The sequence below is a fragment of the Macrotis lagotis genome, chromosome 7, assembly GCF_037893015.1.
Source record: "Macrotis lagotis isolate mMagLag1 chromosome 7, bilby.v1.9.chrom.fasta, whole genome shotgun sequence".
In the NCBI taxonomy this organism is placed as follows: Eukaryota; Metazoa; Chordata; class Mammalia; order Peramelemorphia; family Peramelidae; genus Macrotis; species Macrotis lagotis.
The window spans coordinates 80,688,962-80,712,979 of record NC_133664.1 but is presented as its reverse complement, the minus strand read 5'-3'; positions in this window follow the sequence as shown (position 1 = coordinate 80,712,979).

The window sequence follows — 24,018 nt, the reverse complement described above, 5'->3', positions numbered from 1 at the left end:
TTTAATCTATTTTATATTTTGAAAAGTATTTTTCCCCTTTTCATCTAAAACCTCTTTGTTTCTCATCTGTATGTATTTCTAATTCATCCATACTCATCAAATTCACATTATCAGTGTTCTAAAAAAAACTTAAATAATCTTTCTGAGTTCTTCACACACACATTCCTTTTTTTTCAATCTTAAAATAACTGTCTAAATGAGATGAAAGACATGGATCTACTTAATTGAACTATTAGAAATGTAAATGCACATAAACAGTATTAGCATTCCAGTTGTTGTCTTTTCTGTTTCATTTCAAGCCTCCATTATTTTCTTTGAAATTGGATTATTAAGAGAAAGTGAGTATTCCCATTTAATGAAGGTCAGCTTTCCTCATTTTAAAGTCATTTCATTTAAGCGGTGCCAGTTTAGATTACATAATTCTCTGACTTAGTAAAGCTGTACTTATGGAACTTCTGAGATAAATGGTCTTTCTTGTCATGCCTTGTCCTGCTCTATCTGCATCCAGGATCCAGTATCAACCTTGCTATGTACATAGAGTTAAGCTTTCTCACTAGAGAATTGTCCACTGGTTAATACATTCAAACTCTCTGAAGCATAAATGATAGTTTACAAACCTATTGATCCAACTAGTTCCATACATAAGATAGCTATTTGAAATTTTTTAGATGTTTTGAACTTTAAAAAGGATAAACAACACAGTTATTCATATTAGATGAAATACTTTAAATATGAATTGGGGGCCCCAGAAAAAAATTTATTCAGAGATTAGACCAAGACTTATTTCTAGGGTTTTTCTTAAAAGAGGTGAATAAAGAGAATTTATTTAAAGTATAGTATAAATTACATATAATTTATTCTTACACCAAAATAATTGATAAATATAAAAGACTCAGAAGGAGTGGAATATTCCCTCTTAAGAGTTAACATTCCTAGTGAAGTCCTCTCAGGGTTAAAAATCATTAAAACAGAGACAGACTATTCTTAGAAGAGGGAAAGAGGCCTTGCATTCTCAATCTGACACCCTCCCAATTCTGCTAGGGACTATTTCCAGAAAGACTTTGCATTGATTCTGTTAAGGAGGGAAAATAGTGGAATACTTCCAGAGAAGAGACCTTGCAGTCTTAGTTAGCCACCTGTTCGATTATAGACTGTGAGAACAGTAGCCTACCTTCTCTTATTTGTTAAGTGCTAAACTAAGAAGATAGTAGAGTTTCTTAGAAGAACTTGCATACTCAGACATTAATTCATTTAACAGAAGATCATTAGAAATCTTCTTCTGATACCCTTGCCATCTAGATGGTGAGGTAATATTTTATGAAAACCTTTTATTTTTCCCTTTGTTTCTGGGTAGATTTTTTTTCACGTAAAGATTGTAATTCTTAACCAATAAGGTTGGAAGAGAGGGTTTATGGAGGGGGGGAATCATACTAGACTATATAATCTTGCTTGACTGTCACCTCGGGGCAGCATGTTGATGTTCATTACCTTTGTGAGACTTAGAGTATGCCCTTTTCTCAAGAAAAGCCAAAATAAATTTTCCTTTTTGCTCTATATTTAAGTGGATTCCTATCCCACATGAAAAAAATAACAGTGTTTTAACACAAACTTCAGTTGCTTAAATCACAACTATTTTTGGAATCTGATGGAATGCTCATATGTCAACTTCATTCAAATATCAGACAGTTTGCAGAATCAATTATACATTTTGCATGTCTCCTCAATTCTATTATCCTTCCAACTCCTCCTGTATATATATATATATATATATATATATATATATATATATATATATATATATATATCCTGAGAAAATGGAAAGAATTAAAGTCAACTATCCTCCAAGAATATATCCCCCAGCACTTAGTCAACTTAGTCAATTTAATCAAAAGAAAAGTTTTTACTAAGTACTTACTATGTGTCAGATACTCTGAGGATACAAAGAAAGACCAAAAAAAAAAAAAGAAAACAAAAAACCCACAACCCCACAATATACATAAAACAAAAAAATAAATAAATACAAAGAATTAAAAACAACCTCTATTCTTTGAATAACAAGGAAAGTACTATTAATAAGGAAAACTGGGAAATATTTTTTGCACAGGCTGAGACTCTATTTCAGATCAAGGAAGCCAAAAGTTAGAGATGAGTAAATGCAGTATCCAGATTAGTAGCAATTACTACACTGAAAATAGAATTTCATGTTCAAGGAACAGAAAGGGAACCAGTGTCACTGGATTGCAAAGTATGGAAGGGAGAAAGGTATGAAGAAGACATGTTATAAAGAGCTTTAAAAGACAAACTGAAAACTTCCTATGTGGTATCACACATAATCTGGAACCTCTAGAATTTATTTCCTAGAAAGAGGAATGATATAATTAGACCTACATTTTTAAGAGACTTCTCTTCTGCCACCATTCAGATACAACCTAATGATGTCCTGAATCTCTGGACTTCTTGAACTCATAAGGATGACCACATTTATCTTTTTTTTGACAGGTATTCATTTTTATTAAGTCATGTAAGGAAAAATCTCTAAAAATTAGTCCAAAATAAGAATCAAATTTAATGAAACCATGTGATTAGGGTTACAAGGAAAGTAGATGAAGGTTTAGGGTAAAAGATACTTTTCCTACCCCACTAGGAATGACTACTTCGCGTAATCTCTGATACGCATCTCTAGGACAATTTAACCACATCAGGGCATCTTTTCCCTCATTATATATTTGTCCCTGCTAAAAATGATGAAGTACATAAGTCTTTATTTGATATTGATGTTAATATCAACTTTTCAATGATACTATCTACAAATATATAATTATTAACTTTTAAAATTCAATTATTGTTACAAACCTATAATGTCAAGCCATTTAAACTCCCAAATGTCTCCTTTCTATCTGTATAATGCAGGAATTGAGATTGCTGCTTATTAACCTCCTATCATTTTTATATGTTGACTCAAATCAGAAGATTTTATATATTTGCTTATTCCATTCACAAAATCAGATTGCAACTCTTCTACATCTACATCTATAGATAGTTCTATAAGTTGCTGAGCTCCAAAAAGAAACAAAACAAAACAAAACTCATCATTTGTGGTGTGGAATATATAGTAATATTTAGTGTTTGAACAAAATTAAATGTTCATTGTTCATTTAATAGTAATCTAAAAGAGAGTTGGTTGGACATATAAGAAGGTATTCAAAAAGGATATGCAAAGAAAACAACTCAAGTAAATTTAACTGAGGTAAGTTCCCTTTGTAAATCATCAACCAAACATCAGGGTAGTCCACGTAGCTCTTTGCAGCTGCTCTATACTTCAGCTACCATTAAAGACACCATGGGGATTTAATTGAGCAACATTTGACTCTTAGAGTACACATCTGCTATCACCTCCTGCAGAGTCCTTTCTTGATTGTCCCTACCTTATGTTATTTTTCTTTTCTTCAGTATTTTTGGATAATGTTTTATATATACATATATATATTATATATAATATATATATATGTTTTTTGATTATCACCCTATTAATTTATTATCCTATTAGAAAATAAGTTGCTTGAGGGCAAGGAGTCTCTCTATCCTTTCCTTTTTCTACTTTTTAGTTTAGTCTATAACTTCAGAACACAGTACAGTGTTTACAAATAATAACTGTTGAATTATATTGAATTTTATCATTGGTTTGGGTATAACAACAGTTTGAAAATCATTAAATTGGTGAGAAAACATTTGGCACCCTTTTCCCTTCCCCTTAAAATACGAGTTAAATAGAGGCTGTGATTATATGAAAAATCTTATTCCTGGGATTATACTGTTTCTAAAGGATACTTTCAAAGAAAGTGTGTGTATTCTTGGATTTGATGTCTCAGCATGCTCTCCTCTGCAAAAACTTGCTAAATGACTTTATAATCCTGTGAAGGGACCCCACAGGGACATGCTTTCTCTTTGACAAGAAATACTGTTTTCTCTGCATTGGGCAATGGAATAGTTACTGCTTTTGACTTTGCTTTTAAAAGGAAGAACAATTGGCAGCTCTGGACAAGTCTACTATTCATGTTAAGTACCAAATAAAATCTTTTGTATGTACTTGAAGTGTCAGCAAGTAGAGAAGAAATGAGAAGCCTAGGAAATATTTGAATGCAGATTTTGGGTTATTTGAACTAATAATGACATTCATTACTAATGAAACTGAAGATATGATTAGCCTTTCTTTGTGAGCCCACACTGCATTTCCTGGCAACCACTAATTCTTTTTCCCAAAAGGTTACATTTACTTTATCAGAAAGAGTTTATCTGACTGTCCAATTCAATTGTAATAAAAAGTAATATATTCTGAATTATTTTAGCCAAATCTGCATGTAGTTTTCTCATGAAAATGGTAATTTCCCAACATCTTGAAGGAAAGACTTTTAATTTAGTTAACAAATGTTAAAAATGAGTGCTCCAGACTGCTGAGATTTTTTTTTCTATCATGATTCTCTTTTCCAGGCTTTTGACTATCCCTTTATGCTTTGAGTCATTTGCAAATTGCCCATGAATTAGAGGGACTTGCTCAGGAATGGTTTGACAAGATTGTCTTTGAGTTGCAGTTTAACAGTCAAGTGCAACTTTCTCCTCGAGACCTTTCATAATCCCCTCCCGCAGTTATTAGTGTTTTCTCTCCCATTTTCTCTACTCCTCTTTCCTTCTTTCTCCCTTCCCTTGCCTTCTCTCTCTCTCTCTCTCTCTCTCTCTCTCTCTCTCTCTCTCTCTCTCTCTCTCATATGTTATTTGTTTTTATTCTATCCATGACATAAACCTCCATCAAACTCCCTGATATATATATATATATATATAATATATATATATATATATCATCAGCACCTTGTAACTAGTAGTTGCTTGATATATATATATAGAGAGAGATGAAATTTATATATATATATATATTCAGTTTCATTTATCTTAGTTGCCATATTTCTTTTAGATTTTGCTGGTTTATGCATATAATATAAAAACAAAATACAAAAATTTTAAAATTGAGTAAAAAATGAAGTCAATATACCTCCTTTTACTTCCCTCTTTTATTTTCATGCAAAAGATCTCTCATAAAGTAGCAATAAAATATAAATATAATATATAAAAAGCAAAATTAAAATATTAAGAAGTAGATTTTGATCTTTCAGTTAAAATCAAATCAATTTCAGAGAACCCAATTTCAGTGTGATCAAAGTTCTGGCATACAACCTGAGCCGCATTAAATATAATTCAGAATTATTAACAAGCACATAAAAGTGTAATGGAACATAGAGAATATTAATATGTTATTTTTTAAGTTATCACATAACAAAAGAGATCATTATGGATAGTTTGTTGGCACTGTTTCTATTTGAGCTTTATATAACAGGGTACACAATAAAGAAAAGGTGTTCAATTTCTTCACAGAATTAAACTGAACAATTTTTTAAAAAGTCATTCTTCCTTACAGAGATAAAAGATATGAAGTGCTTTCATATCAGTCAAGATTTATGTATTGAGGCTTTGCCTTGGATGCTGTAAGTAAAAAACTGCCAAGACTGTAGTTTTTAAAACACCACTTAGTAAAGATTTTTTTGCCCAAGCTTTCTTTTTTTTTAAATAAGACAAGCCTTTATTAGATCAGGAGTATGAAGAAAAGTTTCTAAATTAAATAATAATCTTTTTTAGTTACTTTATGAAAACATTATTTATTTCCACATTACTAGAATAATATTGTAAGAATAAACATAATCCCCCTTCCCCACACAAAAATAGAAAAACATCAAGAAAAATAAAGTAAGAGAAAATTGGGAAAAAAATGTACTTCAGTCTGTGTTCAGATAAAATCAGCTCTGTCTCTGGGATGGATCACATTCTTTACCATAAGTCAGAGAAGTTGCCTCCATATTTTTTCCCACAATTACTATTGCTAATTATATTTCCCTGCATCCATTCCTTCCCAATCCCATTTCCTCTAATCTTTCTCTCCTTTCACTTTGTCCCTCCTCAAAAGTGTGTTGTTATGCTGCAGCCAAGTGGTGCGACTGACAGAGCACCAGTCATGGAGCCAGGAAGATCCAACCCAAATCTTGCCCCAGATACCTAACAACCAGTTATCCATGTGGTCCTTGGCAGGCCACCAAACCCTACCACCTTGCCAAAAAACAATAAAGTGTGTTGTATTTGACTACCTTCTCCCAGAATCTTCCCTCTCCTCTATCACCTTCCTCCCATCCCCTTCCTCTCCATTTTTCTCTAGGCTGAGATAGATTTCTATACCCTATTAAATGAGCCATTTCAGATGAAAATATTCACTCATTCCTCCTCATCTTTGCTCCTTATTCCATTGCAAAAGCTTTTTTCTTGACTCTTTTACATGAAGTATCTTAGTTCATTCTACCTTTCCTTTTCCTTTCTCCCAGTACTGACTGCATCTTTCTATGTTACCTTCGTATTGAGCTCTCTCTCCTGTGCCTTGTCAATATATGCTCCTTCTAACTTCTCTATTGAGATGGTTCATATGAGTTATCAGCATCATATTCCCATGCAGGAATACAACCAGTTCAACATCATTAAATCCCTCATTATTTGTCCTTCTTGTCTACCCTCTCTTTGCTTCACATGAATCCTGTACTTGGAGATCAAACTTTCTGTTCAGCTCTGGTCATTTCAAAAATAACATTTAAAATTCCCCTGTTTCATTGAATGTCCATCTTTTCTTCTGAAAGAGGATTCTCAGTTTTGCTGAGTAGTTGATTATCAAAAGAGCATTCCAAGCTCTTTTGTCTCCCAGAATATCATAATCCAAGCCCTCAATGTAGACACTGATAAATCCTGGTTATTCCTGACTGTAGTGTCACAGTAGTTGAATTGTTTCTGTCTGACTGTTTGTAATATTTACTCTTTGAATTGGGAGTCCTGGAATTTGGCTATAATATTCCTAGGAGTTATTTTTTTGGAATCTCTTTCAGGAGGTGATCAATTGATTCCTTCAATTTCTATTTTGCCCTCTGCTTCTTGGATATCAAGGCAATTTTCCTGTAGTAATTCTTTAAATATTCAATCAAGACTCTTTTCCTGGTAATGACTTTTGGGTAGCTCAATAATTACTAAATTGACTCTCTGGATATGTTTTCCAGATCAGTAGTTTTTCCAATAAGATATTTCACAGTTTCTTCTAATTTTTCATCCTTTTGATTTTGTTTTTATTGTTTCTATATTCCTCACAAAGTCTTGTTTCCCCTGGCTGCATTCCACATTTGAAAGAGCTGTTTTCTTCTTATCTCTTTTTCCATCTGTTCAGTTCTGTTTTTTAAAGTATTCTTCTCCACACTGAACTTTTGCACTGGATTTTTGGTTTGACTAAACTGGTTTTTAACATGCTGTTTTTTCAGAATTTTTTTGTATCTCCTTGACCAAGCTGCTCAATTGGCTTTCATGATTTTCCTGCAGCACTCTCATTTCTCTTCCCAGTTTTTTCTCTACATCCTATACTTAATTTTCAATATCATTTTTACCTCTTTGATAGTCTGAGTCCAATTCCTGATTTTCTTGGAGTCCTTGGATAAAGACGTTTGGACTTTGTCATCTTCTGAGCGTGTCTTCTGATCCTCCAAGGGACCAAAGTAAATGTCTATGGTCAGTTTCTTTTTTTTCTGTTTACTCATTTTCCCAGCTTGTGCCCTGGTTTTGAGTTGCTTCCCAGACTTATGAGTGTTATTGAGACACCCCACAAGAATCTCAGTTCCTTATGAGAGTCTCTAACTGCTCTTATGTTCTGGGATCTGCTCTGTGGATGATCACAAGTGCTCCCTTCTCCCTGGATCTGTGAGGAGGGTCCCTGCTCTAGTTAGGCAATGGGGGGCTTCAGGCTGTGCCTGGGGTCTGAATATAAACAAAGTAGTAGAGTCCTGTCCCAGGGACAGAGGAGAGACCTCGACCTTCTGTGGGCTTAGTAGTCTGGAAACAGCTTCCTGGAAGCTACCTACTGGGTGGTTCCTGGTCTGGACTCCTCCTGGCAGAGGTTTTCCTGCTGATCTTCCAAGTTTTTCTTGGTGATCCCTAGATTGGGAGGTCTGGAAACTGCTTCCATTTCCATGAGCCCTGGTACCTCCAGTGACGCAGGCACCCTGGGGGTTCTTCCTGGAAGACTGGAGCTCCTTCACTCAGGAGTGGTGCAGCCCTGGTGGAAGAAAGCTTTCCCAAGGATCTCCAAGTTGTCTTGGGTTGGAAAATTGTTTCACTGAGACTTTTTTGGGTACTGCCTCTCTAGAATTTAGAGTCATGATTTTAAGGTTTTTTAGAGTATTCTGAAAGAGAGGTGATGGGAAGCTCTTCTTGCCACCATCTTTGTTCCCAAGAATAACTTTTTCTTAAGAATAACTTTCAATAAAGAATATAATATTTTAATCTTTGCTTCTAGTAAGTATCTGCCTATCTTTCAGTTAGGGAAACTAGTTTACTGATTCTATAATTAGGTCATTTTAAGTAGTAAAAGAATAAGGGGTAGCTAGTTAGTACAATGGATAGAGCATTGAACCTGGAGTCAGGAGAATCTGAGTTCAAATCTGGCTCAGACACTTAATAATTACCTTGTTGTGTGACCTTGGCCAAGTCATTTATCACCATTGCCTTGCAAAAAAAGCCAAAAGAAATAAAAAAGGACAACAGCATTGTACCTATCTTTTGAGTCCTTGAAAACTCTCTTTTCCTTCATAGTTCAACCAAGTGCCCTTGCCTGTATACATATATTTGCTCTGAAAGGAGCAAATAAAACTAAAGGAATATATAAGACCTGCTGCTATGACAAACTAAATTGGAATTGTAGAATTCATCTGTTTCTGGTGCACATAAAATTAGAAAGGGCTTTTTTTTAAATAAGAAAAAATATTGCTATTCAAAGAGGCTTCCAGGGAATTAATGACTGGTTTAGGTTAATGGTCATTGACTTCATATTCAGCCCTCAATTAAACCCAGAACTTGAATTATCACTTAATTGACTTTATTTCATTTCATTTTAGCATCTCAAAGTGGCTTTCATGTAAAAAATAATCTTCCTGCCATAGAAAGGTCATCCTTTTCCTTGGGAGGTAGGACCATTTTTTTTTTTTTTGCAGCCCAGTAGTATCACTCTAAGAAAACCAGGGAATGCAAAGGAGATCAGGAAGACCTGAGTCTTCTGGTCTCAGTCACTTATTACCTATAGGCTAGTCTGACATATCCAACCAAATAGGTTCAAAACATAACTTATTATTTTATATCAACAAATCCACCCCATTCAACCAATTTATTTTATTCTTTTCAAAACACCATGGTCTTAATTTTCGCAGTTGCACAATCATAGAGCCATCTTTTATTCTTCCTTCTCCTTATCATCTCTGTCCATAGCACATTAGATGTCATATTTTGTTACATATACTTCTGCAAAATATGTCCAATTCAGTGTGATCCCACCTCATTCTCCTATGTCAGACCCTTATCACCTGTCTTCTGAATTATTGTTATTACCTCCAAATTGGTTTCCGTGTTTCCACTTCCACTTTTTCACTTATTCATCTTCCAATGACTTACTAAAATAATTTTCCTTTAGGCAAAATTCTGCCTTTTTAATCCTTGTGTCATCAGTTTTCTACAGCTTCTGAGATTACTAACATACAGATCCTGAAACTGAAATCTGACCAAGATGGAAGAAGCCAGGAACTTTCTTAAGGTATCCTAGGTTCTCTCAGAAATTCCATTAATCTAGTCTCTTAACAGATTTTGGGGTGATAGAGCCCATAAAAGAGCAGAGTGAAATTTCTTCCAATAAACTCTGTAAGGGGGGGGAGTGTGAGTACACACAGGACAGAAGGGGCAGCTGGTGGCACAGTGGATAGAACACTGATCTTTTAGTCAGAAGGATAAGAATTTGAATCTCTGGTTGTGAGATCTTAGGAAAGTCACCAAACATTAATTGTCTTACATACAGGGCTGTCTTCCATCATCCTGATTGATATTTGGTCCCTGAATCCAGATGACTGGACTCAAATCCAGTTCATGTACTTATCATGACATCATTTCCCTGATGTTGTGGCCTTCTTCAAGAATGAAAGACAACAAAAGACAAACATCATCAATTAGGGCAGAAAACAAAAAGTTCTTGCTCCATTGAGCAACCCCCTGGATTTTCTAACATTGACTGCCCCAGAGAAGTAAGCAAGTTTCTAGGGTTCTCCGCAATGAAGGTCTGCAAGTTAGCCCCTCTCCCAACACATGAACCTTGGTATAGGAGCTAGTAAAAAAAATCCCCAAAATGAATGAGAAAGGTCAGAGAGAAGTAAGATCTATTGAAAATTACCTTCCAGGTAAGGATGGGTAAAAAATTAGCTCAAAAAAGGAAGACAAAAGGGGTGCTTACTGCATGTGAACTTCCAGAGGAAAATATGAATTGATCTCCAGAAAGACTTCCTGTAAGAACTGAAAAGTTATTTTAAAAATCAAATGGAAAAATTGTGAAAAGAAATGCAAGAGAAAAAGAACATCCTGCAACAAAAAGTGACAAAGGAAAATAAATTCTTTTGTGGGAGGATTGGGACATTAATACATTGTTGATGGAGTTGTGAATAGAACCAAACATTCTGGAGAACAATATGGAACTATGCCCAAAGGGCAATTAAACTGTTCATATCCTTTGACCCAGAAATTCCAATTTTAGGCCTATATCCAGAAGAAATCATAAGAAAATGTGAAAAGTCCAACATTTCCAAAATAGTCATAGCAGCTCATTTTTAAGTGGCAAAGAATTGGAAACTGAGGGGATGCCCATCAATTGGGGAATGGTTATACAAGTTATAGTACATAAACACTATGTAATATTATTATTCTATAAGAAACCATAAATGATTAGACTCTAGAGAAGCATGGAATGAGTTGTGGGATCTGATGTTGAGCAAAGAAAGTAGAACCAAGAGAACAACAAACACATTAACAATAACATTGTGAGATGATCAACCCTGATGGAAGCAGCTCTTCTCAGAAGTACAGAGAGCTAGGATAATTGTATTAGACCAGCTATGGACAATACTATCCCCATCCAGAGGAAGAAAAACAAAACAAAACAAAAAGAAAACCCTTAAGAATCTGGTGAATACTACATTCACTTAAAAAAATCTCTTATGTATTTCTTTCCTCTAATCCTAATTCCTACTTCTAAAATGAATAAATCTGTAAGCATGCTTGACCCAAATTTATATGTACAATAATAATCTGACTATTCACAGCTGAAGTAGGAGGGTGGGAAGAGAAGGTGGAAGGAAATTCTGTAACTTAAAAACTATACATGCACTTTATGAATGAATGTTGAAAAACTTTCCTAACACATATTTGGAAAAATGAAGCAATAAAAATGAAAACAAATCCTGTAAAAATGCAATTAGGAAACTGCAAAAAGATAATAGTTTCTTTAAACACATAATTGGTCAAATGAAAAAGAAGATGCAAAAGTTAACTGAAGTGGCAGCTAGGTGGTACAGTGGATAGAGTCAGGGGTACCTGAGTTCAAATCCGACCTCAGACACTTAATAATTACCTAGGTGTATGGCCTTGGACAAGCCACTTAACCCCACTGCCTTGAAAAAAAGAGGAAACCTAACTGAAGCAATTAACTCATTGAAGAATAGGCTGGGGCTAGTTGAAGCTGATGACTCCTTGAGACATCGAGATTCAGTTAAATAAAATCCAAATATTAGGAAAAAATAGGAGAAAATGTAAAATACCTTACTGCTAAAAAAAAAACTGATATGGAGAATAGAACAGAGTAACAAAAAGCTACAATCAAAAAAAAAAGAAAGCTTGGATAGCATTTTTCAGGAAATCATAAAGGAAAACTTACCTGATAACCTGGAAGCAGAAGACAAAATAGTCATTGAAAGAATCTACTAATTACCTCTGGAAAGGGATCCCAAAAATGAAAATTTCATGGAATATTTTAGCCAAATTCCAGAATTATCAGATCAAGGAGAAAATTCTGCATGTGGTTGGAAAGAAGCAATTCAAATTCCAAGGAACCACAATCAGGTTTATCCAGGACCTGGCTATGGCAAAATTAAAGGACCAATGTGAATATGGAATTTTAGAGGGCAAAGAAGCTTGAATTACAATCAAGAATCAACTACTCTGCAAAACTGAACCTACTCCTTCTAGGGAAAAGATGGACATTTAACAAAATAGATGACTTTCAAACTTTCCTGGTGAAAAGTCAGAGCCAACAAGAAATATGATCTTCAAATAGGATATATGCTAAGGTAAAGAGGAGTAAAGAAAAGACTTATTCAATAAGATTAAACTGGTTACATTCCTAATTGGAGGAAAATTCACATAATTTAAGACATACAATTCTATTAGAGGCCTAAGTAAACTTAGACTGAAGGTATATGCATAAGTCGATTTTGATGGTATGATTTTAAAAATTAAGACATTAATAAGGGGAGGAGTTGTAATGAGATAGTTGAAGGGGAGTTCAGAATAGGATTTATTACATGACATATAGAGACATAAAGGGAAAGAAGGGAAATGATAAGTGCTGCTTGAATCTCATTAGATTTTGCCCAAAAGGAGAATAACATATATTCGGTTGGATTTAGAAATTTCTCTTATCCTTCAACTATTAGGAGGGAACAGGAAAGGAAAAGGAAGAAGGGACTAGTAGAAGGGAGGGAAGGAAGATGGTGAAAAGTAAAAGAGGAAGAAAGGGGGGTGACTGATAGAAGGGGGGACAGATTGAGGGAGGAGATATTCAGAAGCAAAACACTGGTAAGAGGAATAGGGTAAAAGGAGGAAAAAAGTACAAAAGGAGGGTAGATAGCATGAAGGGTAATAAAGAGTTAGTAATTTGCCCATCAATTGGGGAATGGCTAACCAAGTTATAGAATATGAACATTATGGAATACTATTATTCTATAAAAAATCCATATATGATCATAATCTAGAGAAGTTTGGAATGAGTTACAAGATCTGATGCTGATTTAAGGGACAGGAAAAGAAAGTGAACATTAAACAACAACATTGTGAGATGAACAACCTTGATGGAAGCAGGTCCTCTCAGCAGTTCAGAGAACTAGGACAACCATATTAGACCAGCTAAGGACTGTTATCTCCATCCAAAGGAAGAAAAACAAACAAACAAAAAAAAAACCCAAAACAACAGTCCTTCAGAATCTGGTGAACACTTTATAAAAAATATCTCATATATCTCTTTTTAGCTTAATCCTAATTGCTCATACCAAATATGACTAATCTACATGTTTATCAAAAATGTGTGTGTTCAATGTTACTTAAACTGATCGTCAATGAGGGGAGGGAGGGTGGAAGAAAATTTTGTAACTAAAAAATGTACATGTGCATATGGATGAATATTTAAAAAAATGAAATGGATGTACTTTTAAAAAAAGGTAGTAATTAAAACTGTGAATGTTAAAGCTATGAACTCTCCCATAAAATGGAAATGAATAGCAGAGTAGATTAAAAACCAGAGTTCTGCAATATGTTATATACAAGAAAGGCACTTCAAGCAAAGAGATATACACAGAGTAATGGTAAAAGACTGGGTAGAATATGCTTCAGTTAAAGTGAAAAGAGTAGGGGTAGCAATCCTTATCTTAGACAAAGAAATTGCAAAAATAGATCTCATTAAAGGGGATAGAGAAGGAACCTATATCCTTCTAAAAAGTACCATGAGCAATAAAATAATTTCATTATATAGCATCCAGATTCTTAATGGAGAAAGTAGACACAACTAAAGGAGACAGTCAGCAAAACTATACTTGTGGGGGGGCCTCAAACTCCCTGTCTCGGAATAAGATAAATCTATCCATTAAATAAAAAAGAAGGATGTTAAAGAGATGAATGGAATATTAGAAAGCCTAGATATGATATACCTCTGGTGAAACTGAATGGGCATAGAAAGGCTTTCTGCACCCCCACCATGGTACATGGCATCTATACCAAAATTGACCCTATATTGGAAAATGAAACACTTTATCGTATTCCCTTAAACTATTCCATATTACAGCCATATTGGAATAGAATATTCTTTGACATATAAGGATGAAGTGAGCTATTATATTAAAAGTACATTATAAACCTTAAAGTGATATTTAATTTTTATTCTTAATTTTTGTTAGCTGCTCATTCATCTTGGCAATCAGCATGCCATAGTCTTTACCTTTTTTGCCCAGGATGCATTCCTTTCTGAACTTGGCCTCTTGAGTGCTTTCCTTCAATAATCTACTTGGGTTTTTCTTCTTATGTGATAACCTCATTTTTTTGTGTTTATCTTTCTCCCCTCCACTGATCTTGTGTTGATTTTATGTGTACACAATCACTAGTCCCTTTAAGATAAAATCTCCTAGACTCTAGGCACAATAATTTTTCCTTTGAGATCACCATTAATAATCAATGAATGAAAGCAATAATCATTTATTTAGAACCCACTATGTGTATGTGTATGTATATATATATATATATATATGTATATATATCAAGCATTGTGCTAATGACAGTGAATGTGCATACAAATAAATAGAAAGACACTTAATAAATGTTTGAATTGAAATTTAGGAAAATTAGAAATAAAGTATTTAAGGGGTGGCTAGGTGGCTTAATGGATAAAGCACTGGCCCTGGAGTCAGGAGTACTTGGGTTCAAATCTGGTCTCAGACACTTAATAATTACCTAGCTGTGTGGCCTTGGGCAAGCCACTTAACCCCATTTGCCTTGGAAAAACCTAAAAACAGACTAATGTATTTTAGAACCAATCTACCTAATGAGGTCAATTTAGAAGACTTCCTTGTATTAGGACATACAATAATTTAAATAAATATTTTACTTTACTGAAATGATTAAACAGCATCAGTGAAAGGTTAAGGGTTCTCATTTCAGTGACATGTACAATAATTCTAAAAAAATTTACTTTATTATATATATATATATATATTTATATATATATTAGGGTTTTTTGCAATATATATATATATATATATATTAGGGTTTTATCCACTACTCCACCTAGCTTCCCATAATTTATAAATTTTTGAAATGAGGACCTTTTACTGTTGTTTTTTAGTCTTTTCAGTTGTGTGTGTCTCTTGTTGACCCTGTTTGAAGCTGTCTTGGCAAAGATCTGGTGTGATTTACCATTTCTTTCTCTAGCTCATTTTACAGATGAGGAAACTAAAATATACTGGGTTAAATGGTTTATTCTTGTTCATATATGTAATAAGTGTCTGATCTTGGATTTGAACTCAGATCTTCTTGATTTCAAGTCCAGTACTCTATCCTCTGTGCTAACTGCTCCATCTTTCAGTGTAATTATACTAAATTAGGAGGCAGTGAGGATGTAAAAAAAATAGCAGATGTTAAACCAGCTTTGAGTTAGATACACAGTTCCCAGATTGGCTGTCTTTTTTTGACTCAGGTAGAATATCATCTTGCAGTTTTTATTTCATTTTTCTTCTTTGATCTAAATAAATCTTTGAAATGTGAAGAGAAAGACATCTGGATTCTTCTTTGACTCTTAATGTTTTGGTTTCATAAATATGCCTCAGGAATTATCAGTGAATTTTTGTAAGCATTACCCGGTGATTGTGTGTATGTTTGTGTATGATCACTCCTCCATGGTAGGAGGGGGAAAATCATTGTTGAAGAGAAAAGCAAAGGAAAATAATTTTTCCTTTTGATAAGAGTAAAGAATGCTTGCATTCTAAAAGAAGTTTAAAACAAAATGAGCACATTATCATATAAGCATATTCCTTTGAGATATCTTCAAACGTCCTGGATATTGAATTTGGCTCTTGACTTAATCCCAGTATTCAATCCAACTTCTTCTAAAAAGCATCAAAAAATGGGAAGAGACCAACAATCTGTTATGATATTATATCTCATGTTTGAAACCAGAAATGCAATATTGTGTCTTGTTTCTAAACTGAGCATAGGGGTTGGAGCTTGGCAGGAAGAATGAAGTTTAGTGGGTGGGCAGACAGAATACAAAAAATAAACTTGACTACATATGGTTGTGGTGGCAACTTTGTACCAGTAATGTCTTCCTCCCATTATTCACTCATTATATGCTGAAGTGCTTCTCTTCCCTGCCTGTTCAATCCATATGTAAACCAGCAATCATCTCAGCCTCAGAGCAACATTAAAATAGAAGCAAACAATAGGTAGATGAGGGTGCTGAGTTCTGTTCACTTGGAGAAACATTCTTGTTGATGAGGTATGTTAATCTCCCTGCATGGTTGGTAATTAGAATAGCACTTAAATTTTCACCTTAGTAAGAGTTTTCTGAGGGCTTTCAAATATTGTACTATGAGTTTCATTACAAGTATATTATTAAATTTGAATTGGAGTTGCACAGAGTTTAATGGGAGTAGCTTTCAGGGGATTTGGCTTCTGTCTACCTTGCATGGAGTTTTGCTGGTGGTGTTAATCTAACAGCAAAGTTTCTTGAAGAGATGCAGACAGACTACTGGGTAGCATTGCCCTTCCCTATAATTAGAAATGATTCTGATGTGAAGTGATCATTTCAGTAGGACAGAGTAAGCCAGATTTTTCTCTGCACCTCAGTCTCTGGAGAATGTCATATACATTATCCCTGAGACACAGAGAACAAATAAAGGGATAGTATGATATAGTGGGAAAACCAGTGCTTCTGAACTCCAAAGACTTGGGTTCAGATCCTGTGTTTGCAGTATAAATTGCCTTTGATCCTGGGCAAGCAGTTTAATCTCTCTCTAGGTCTCAATTCCTTATCTAAAAAATGAGGAAGGTGGACTAGATAATCAGCTTCTAGTTTTAGATAGATGATCCTATGAATCTCAATGGTATCTGGTCTATCATATGTAAATTTGTTTCTAAACTTTCTTGAACCCCTAGCCAACTTAGATCTTTCCAATTATTTCACCCCTAGTACGTGGGGACTATAGCCAGTCGTTCTGACCAGTCTTGCCACTGGATTCTAATGACTCTAGAGAAGAGAGGGGGGGATGACTACTTTTCACAACTTTGACTCATTGAAAATTAATTTTGCTTGCAAAAAAGATCTCACTGTGTGGGATAAAAATCCACTTAAAAATATAGAGACTCCCCTGAAGAAAAAAGAAAGTTTATTTTGTCTTTTCTTGAGAAAAGGGCACACTCCAAGTCTCACAAAGGTAGTGAAGATCAAGAAGCTGCCCCGAATTGATAGTCAAGCAAGATTATTTGGCCTAACACAATCCCCTCCTCCTTCCTATCATCCCTCTCTGTTGACTCATTGGTTAGACTTCAGATTTAGGTTCTACCTGTGAAAATCTACCCCATCAACAAAGAAAAGAATGAAAGGTTTTCATAAAATATTACCTCACCATCCAGATGGTGAGAATAACCTTCAGGATTATAACTATTTTATTGAAGTAACAGTCTCCTTATCATCAAACAAGAGGAGTCTCATTACTTCATTGGAATGCAAAGTTTTTCTCATGGCAAATCTACTGTTCTCCTGGTTACTATAGTTTTGTCATCAAATAGTTGATTAAAACTGCAAGATCTCTCTGGAAATAATCCATTATTCCCCCCATAACAGAATTGGGAGTGTGCCTAGCTTGGAATGCAAGGCCTCTCTCCCTCTTTCTTATGAGAATAGTCTTTATTATAGTCTGTCTTTGTTTTAATGATTTTTAACCAAGAGAGGACTTCACTAGGAATATTAACTCTTAAGAGGAAATATACCACTCATCAACCCCTGATGCCCTGGGTCCTCTTTGAGAATGAAGACAAACAATAACAACCCTTGTAAAAATATCAAGACAATATAATTATTTAATATTCTAAGAATAAAGATGAGTATACATATTCGTCCAAATTCTTTATGTTAAATGTGGGAAAACAGTCACAAAAAGTTTAAATTCCTACATGTAGTTAGTACTGATCTGGGACTGAAGCAAAATCTCTCTATTCCAAACTGAATATTGAAGTTAAATGACTTCTTGTTGAACACTGGTAAAAACTGGCAGAGCCAGTATTCAATTCCACTTCTCCTGGCTCCCCAGGCAATATTCCTTTCATTATAATAATCAATCTCTCTCTAAAGCTACCAAATATCTTACATGCTGCTTCCTTGGTTCCTTCTATAGGCAGGTTTCAGCCTAGGTGCCTTCTCCTAAAGCATCTAGAATTCCCAGACTGTCTTTCCTATAGAATATTATAGAGGATTTAGTGGATTGTAGGAGCACACTCTCTAGGTACATTCCATCAAGGAATCATCAAGTCATACTTCTTGAGAACATCTGAGACCAGAACATATGAGAACATCTGAGACTTCTAGAGGAACTCACATTTAGGGAACACTTCAGGTGGGGACAGTTCAAACCACTGACCTTGTTGGGTCTCTAATATCTTTGGGTTACATATTGATACTGTTCCCGTCATTACTTGTCTTTGGTTTGGGCCACTGCTTGGTCTCTCTTATTTCATATTTCTTACCAAACATGTTCTTATGAACATGATATTGTGGATCTTACTTGTTTTAAACAATCACTTTTTGGTGGTCCCCAGAAAAAAAGTGTAACATTTTTCTTTAAGTTCTTTAACTCAGAGACCAGAAGCTTTTTTGTTAAAACTCTTTGAAAAGTTAGGACGCTTACACATTTAATGAGGGGTCTTCTTGTTGCTCTGACCCTTTGTAGAATGAATATTTCAGCTCTAGAAAGAGATGGTGTGAAACTCTTTGAACATATTAATAAATTATATGACTTCTGACCAATGCTTTCAAGATTGTCATTATTTTTCAATCAGTATTTACTGGTCATCAAGGGTTACCTCACACAGAGGTCTTCCATTGTAATTTAGCAGTTTCACATATTATCTTTTTGTTTAATTCCTATTGGAAGTCTTGTACTTTCAAACCATTTCTATCTAAGAAATCCACCAGACCTATGAAGGTCTGTCCCATTACAATGTTGGGAATAAACAAAATGTTTAGTTTTACTCATACAACTGAAGTACAAAAGCTATGATCAGGAAAAATAGTCATGGTTTTACTCCCCACTAGCTAAATTCTTTTCCTTTTCTATGACTTTGTGACAAAATGGAGGTTTCCTTGCCAACTTTAATTTCCTTTTAAACCTTTATTTCAAAAAAGCAATCTAGGGTAACCCACAGTGATCATGCGGGAGATATTCATATCATGCAGGACTGATATGAAATTCAATTTGGCATGAACATAATTTTACTTTTCTCAAGTATTTTCACAGCAATTTTGAATTAATAGTTTTAAATATTTCATGTAGCATCTTACTATGTCTAGAATATTAGAACTGTAGGAACTGATCATTTAGTTTTGCCCATTTATGTTGTGGATAAAATAAAAGAAGTCCATCTGAGTATGTTAACCAATGTCTCATAACTTATTCATGGTAGAAGGATTAGAATTCTGGATTCTCACTCCAGTACCCTTTGTCTGTCTAGTACTCTTTCTATATGAAATTGTTTAGATATACATACATATGTAGGTATATTTATGTAGATACATATGTACCCCCACACAATATAGAAACATATATGTATATGATATATGATGCACATATACATATATTTTAAATATATTGAGAAAATGGTTTTGTCTACCTTTGTAAATGAAGGAATAAATAAATGTGATAGGACAGTCATGTGATGCAAAATTTTTGTTGCACAAAAATGCATCTTGCCATTTTCCTTACTGGCTAAGTGGGTAACTGGGCAAGTCATTTAAGCTCCATTTATTCTTGTATTCTTCAGCTATAAAAAGAATTGTTGTGGAGGTAACATGAAATATTTGGAAAACTCTTAGCAGAAGGCCTAGCATTTAGTAGGTAATATTCAAAAGAATATTCCTTTCCCTGTCCCTTGTATAGGGAATCTGATGGGGAAAGGCAATGAAGTTTCATCCTATCCTGGAGAGTGGAGGGACCCAGAGCTCACTATCAGGATCTTCTCAGACATAAGCCAAAATGCTTCATGAAAATAGCACTAGAGTTATATAGGTGCCCTGAATTTCAAAGGGTTGCCTCAGACCAGAACTTTGATGATTGCAGGAGTCACTTTCAACACAGTTGAGTGGGAAAAAGCAAAACAAAAGAAATCTTGACCTCAGTTGAAATTTTGCATCTACCTAGGTGATCTCTGCCAACTCTAAATTCTCTGTAATTTGAACTTCTCAACTGTAAAATGAGATGGTTGAACATGTGATCATCAAAGTCTTTTCATGCTCTGGATCTGTGATCTTATTAGTGAAGACACTGAAAAGGCAATTTAAGACCAGGAGGCGAGATACAGAGTGAGTCTGGGGGATTGATTCTATTTCTGATTCAATCCATTTCCAAAGTCTTCGTCCTTTTCTTGTACAGTCCTGGATCAAGTGTGAGATTTCCTTTCCAGTAAGGCTTATACAGAGGGGGAAGAAAACAATGCAAAATTTGGGAACATGGTTTCTGTCTTTCATTTATTTACCATTTATCTATTTATTATTTTCACTATCAAATTAAATTTGAAATAGCATGGATCTGATGTTACTCACTTGTTTCTTTTGATTTATTTATTTTCCCATTCTGTGAAAATAGTTATGGTTGTTTAATCATGAAAATAAAGCTTGTGATAGAGTGAAAATGAACAGAGTTTCAACAATGAAGGAAAGCTGACCTTACTTAAGTCTTGCCTCTAAAACACAGCTGTTTGACTCAAAACAAGTGACTTAATTTCTGAGAGATACTAGCAGACTTCTAAGACACAAGGGATATGAAAGAGATATGAAAATTTGCTAATTGACATCAGTCCACAAAGTTGACATTTGAAGAATTCTCTTCCATGATGAAATCAAAGGTTCATGTACATACATATACACATTCATTTATACATGGACCCATACATACAAGCACAGTAGAACTTTGTAACAATTTGCTATCACGCAAGTTTGAAAATACCCAGGAATTGAATTTTAGGATTAAAAATCTCAGAATTAGCTTGTAAGTCCCTTAAGGACATATGTCATCTTTTGTTTCTTTTTTGCTTGTTTGTTTTTGGTATATCCAGTGGGCAGCTAGGTGGCACAGTGGATAGAAGACTGGCCTTGGAGTCAGGAGGACCTGGCTTCAAATCCAGTCTCAGACACTTGATGTTAACTTACTGTGTGACCTTGGGCAAGTCCCTAACCTTGATTGCCTCCTCTCCAAGGTCTTGATTCACATCTGGCCACTGGACCCAGATGACTTTGTAGAAGAAAGTGATGCTGGTGACTTGGCACAGCCAACCCCCAATCTAATTTGTATACTTGTCATGGCATTACTTTCCCAATGTCATGGTCTTCTTTGAGAATGAAGGACAAACATCATCATACCCAGTATTAGTACAATGCCTGTCATATAGTAGATATCTAATAAATGTTTATTGAATGAAGCTAACCTAATAATTTTCATATTACAGGTAAATGTTTAAACAGAGAAGCTGATCAATTTTCTTAAGTCACATAAGAAACAAATAGCAGAGCCAGGAATTGAACTTAGGCATTCTATCTTTAATTCTCAGTATTCTTTCTTCTGTGCTTGGACATGGTTTCTGGAATTCTTAGTATATACTGAAAACTTTTATATAAATGTTTACTCTTTAAGAAGAATATTAATTCTGTTCCCCAAGACAACATTAAAGAAGACTTTCTAATTTATGTTCATAATAACAATGAGAAATATATAAGGGTATTGTATAAATATAATATTCCTAATTATGGTCAATCCTCTGGTGCCTGGAATTATGGGGAAATAGGGCATTTTCATTAATCTACTTTTTTGGATTACTATTAAGTTAACATATACACCATTATTGTATGACTATATGTCAAAATTTTAAATATATTTGTCACTAAAACTTTAGTAAGCTTAATTAATTAAATGTTTCTTGATGATTCAGGAGGCACTTCTAAATTATCTGGGGCCTCAGGGTTCTCTTTATGAAAATTCTCCATCATGCACTGTAGATAGGAAGAAGTTCCAATAAATGTAGAATTTTAGGTAATTGGAATCTGAATTAGCTTAAGTCTACTCATACTTAGGGTATATTTTAGATTAGAAAAGTTTTGCCATTGTGTTTTTTAAACAATAATTAGTAATATTGAATGCTTTATGCTTTAACTCTTCCTAAAGAGTTCAAAGTAAACATTTATTATTTTTTAGCATAAATTAAGTTTAGAATAGAGACTGAGAGAGAAAATATTTCTGATTATTTGTGAAAATAGTATCATGTTTCATTTGAGCAAAATTATGCTGAGACCTGAGGTTTTATATGTTTATCTGACTGAAAAGAATATTATTAAAACACTATGCAATAAATATTTTGTCATTAGGAAATTCTGTTTATAAATTTAAATTTTGAAACCATTTACTTTTAGAAATCTATTAGAAAATCTATTCTCTTGCTTTTGTGTAGCTGTAAAATTTGTTCTTTTTTTGTCATCATAAATACTGTTTTCTTCCAAGTACATGTTATAGGATACATTAGTTATTTCCAAATAATAAATATTTTGTACAGCAGAGAAACAATCCATTTTAATAGCTCTCATAAACAGTATCTTCAAAATTTCAATCAGTAAATATTTATTGACTCTCATCAGTTTCTTAGGGACTGTGAATCTGACATGTGCTAATATCAGCAAACCTTTTTTACAAAGCCTTAAGAGCTTTTCACAAGCTCCAGAGGATATGGCCAAAGGAATCTGAAGTAAAATGAGAGTTCATACAGACATTAAATATTCAGTGCAACACTTCTTGAATAGGCAAACAAAAATAAGCCAAGCAGATCCTGAACAATTGGAGAATGGATAAACAATCTGTGTTACATACATGTAAATACATATTTGATATTAATGTTAATGAATAGAAAGCATTCAAATAAACACTGAGAACTATGTGGATTAGTTCAGTGATGTAAACTGAACCAGGAAACAATATATACTCAGTGACTTAGTTCTTGCCTTATAGTTAGCTATATAGACTGCAGTATATTTTTTAATGGAAAGAGTGACATCAGTGACATCAAAAACAAAAATTGAAGCTGATATTTATAATGAGTAAGTTTGATGTTGAAGAAGAGATGATAAATTGAACCTCTCTTCTTTGCAGATTTGAGTGACTATAGTTGTAGCATTGCATATACTCCCAGACTCAGTTAATATGTGGATTATTTGAGTTTTACTATTCTCTCACCACACATTTAAGTTTACTCATTAGTGTTGACTCATTAGCTTAGGGGCTGGATGGGGTAGCGACTGAAAGTGATAGTTTAAAAAATTCATCAATAAAAATTATTCTTTTCTGTTCTGTCAAATAGGTTTCTAGCATCAGATTAAGATTAGTCAGTAGTGGGGAATAGAACAAAATAAGCATAAAAATCCTAAGGGACTAGGAAAAGGCAAAGGAATTTTAAGGTGTAATTACTGTAGGCATGATTTTAAGAAAATTTCATGTAACTGCTTCCAAATAATTGAAATGAGTTGACTTGTCTCCTTCATTAATGACCCATCTGGAAGTCTCAATATGTAAAGATATCACTATGACATTTAGAGGGCTCTGCCACTTAAAAGAAAATCTCCAGCAGATACTATAAAGATTGATAGCATTTTAGTAGAGGTTTAATGAATATCTATGTTTGATATAAAATAGCCCACTTTACTGAATTTTACAGGAACCTATTTCCAAAGAGTTTCCCATAGATTAAGATTTTATGGCCAAAGTAACTCAAAGAGCATCTAACAATGAAAAGCATGAACCAGTGAAGGAAACATCAAACCCAGTGAAGATATAGAAAAGGTTGTTGTCTACAAGAATCTAAAATTATAGTTTATTTTATATTGTAGTGGTGAGGTGTGTGGGGGTCGGTAGGTCTGTGTCTGTATTTCTTTGTGCATATCAGCATTTTGCTACTGTCTGCTTGATATGGTATGGAATTACTGGGAAAAGGTCATTGCAATTAATAATGTGTACATTT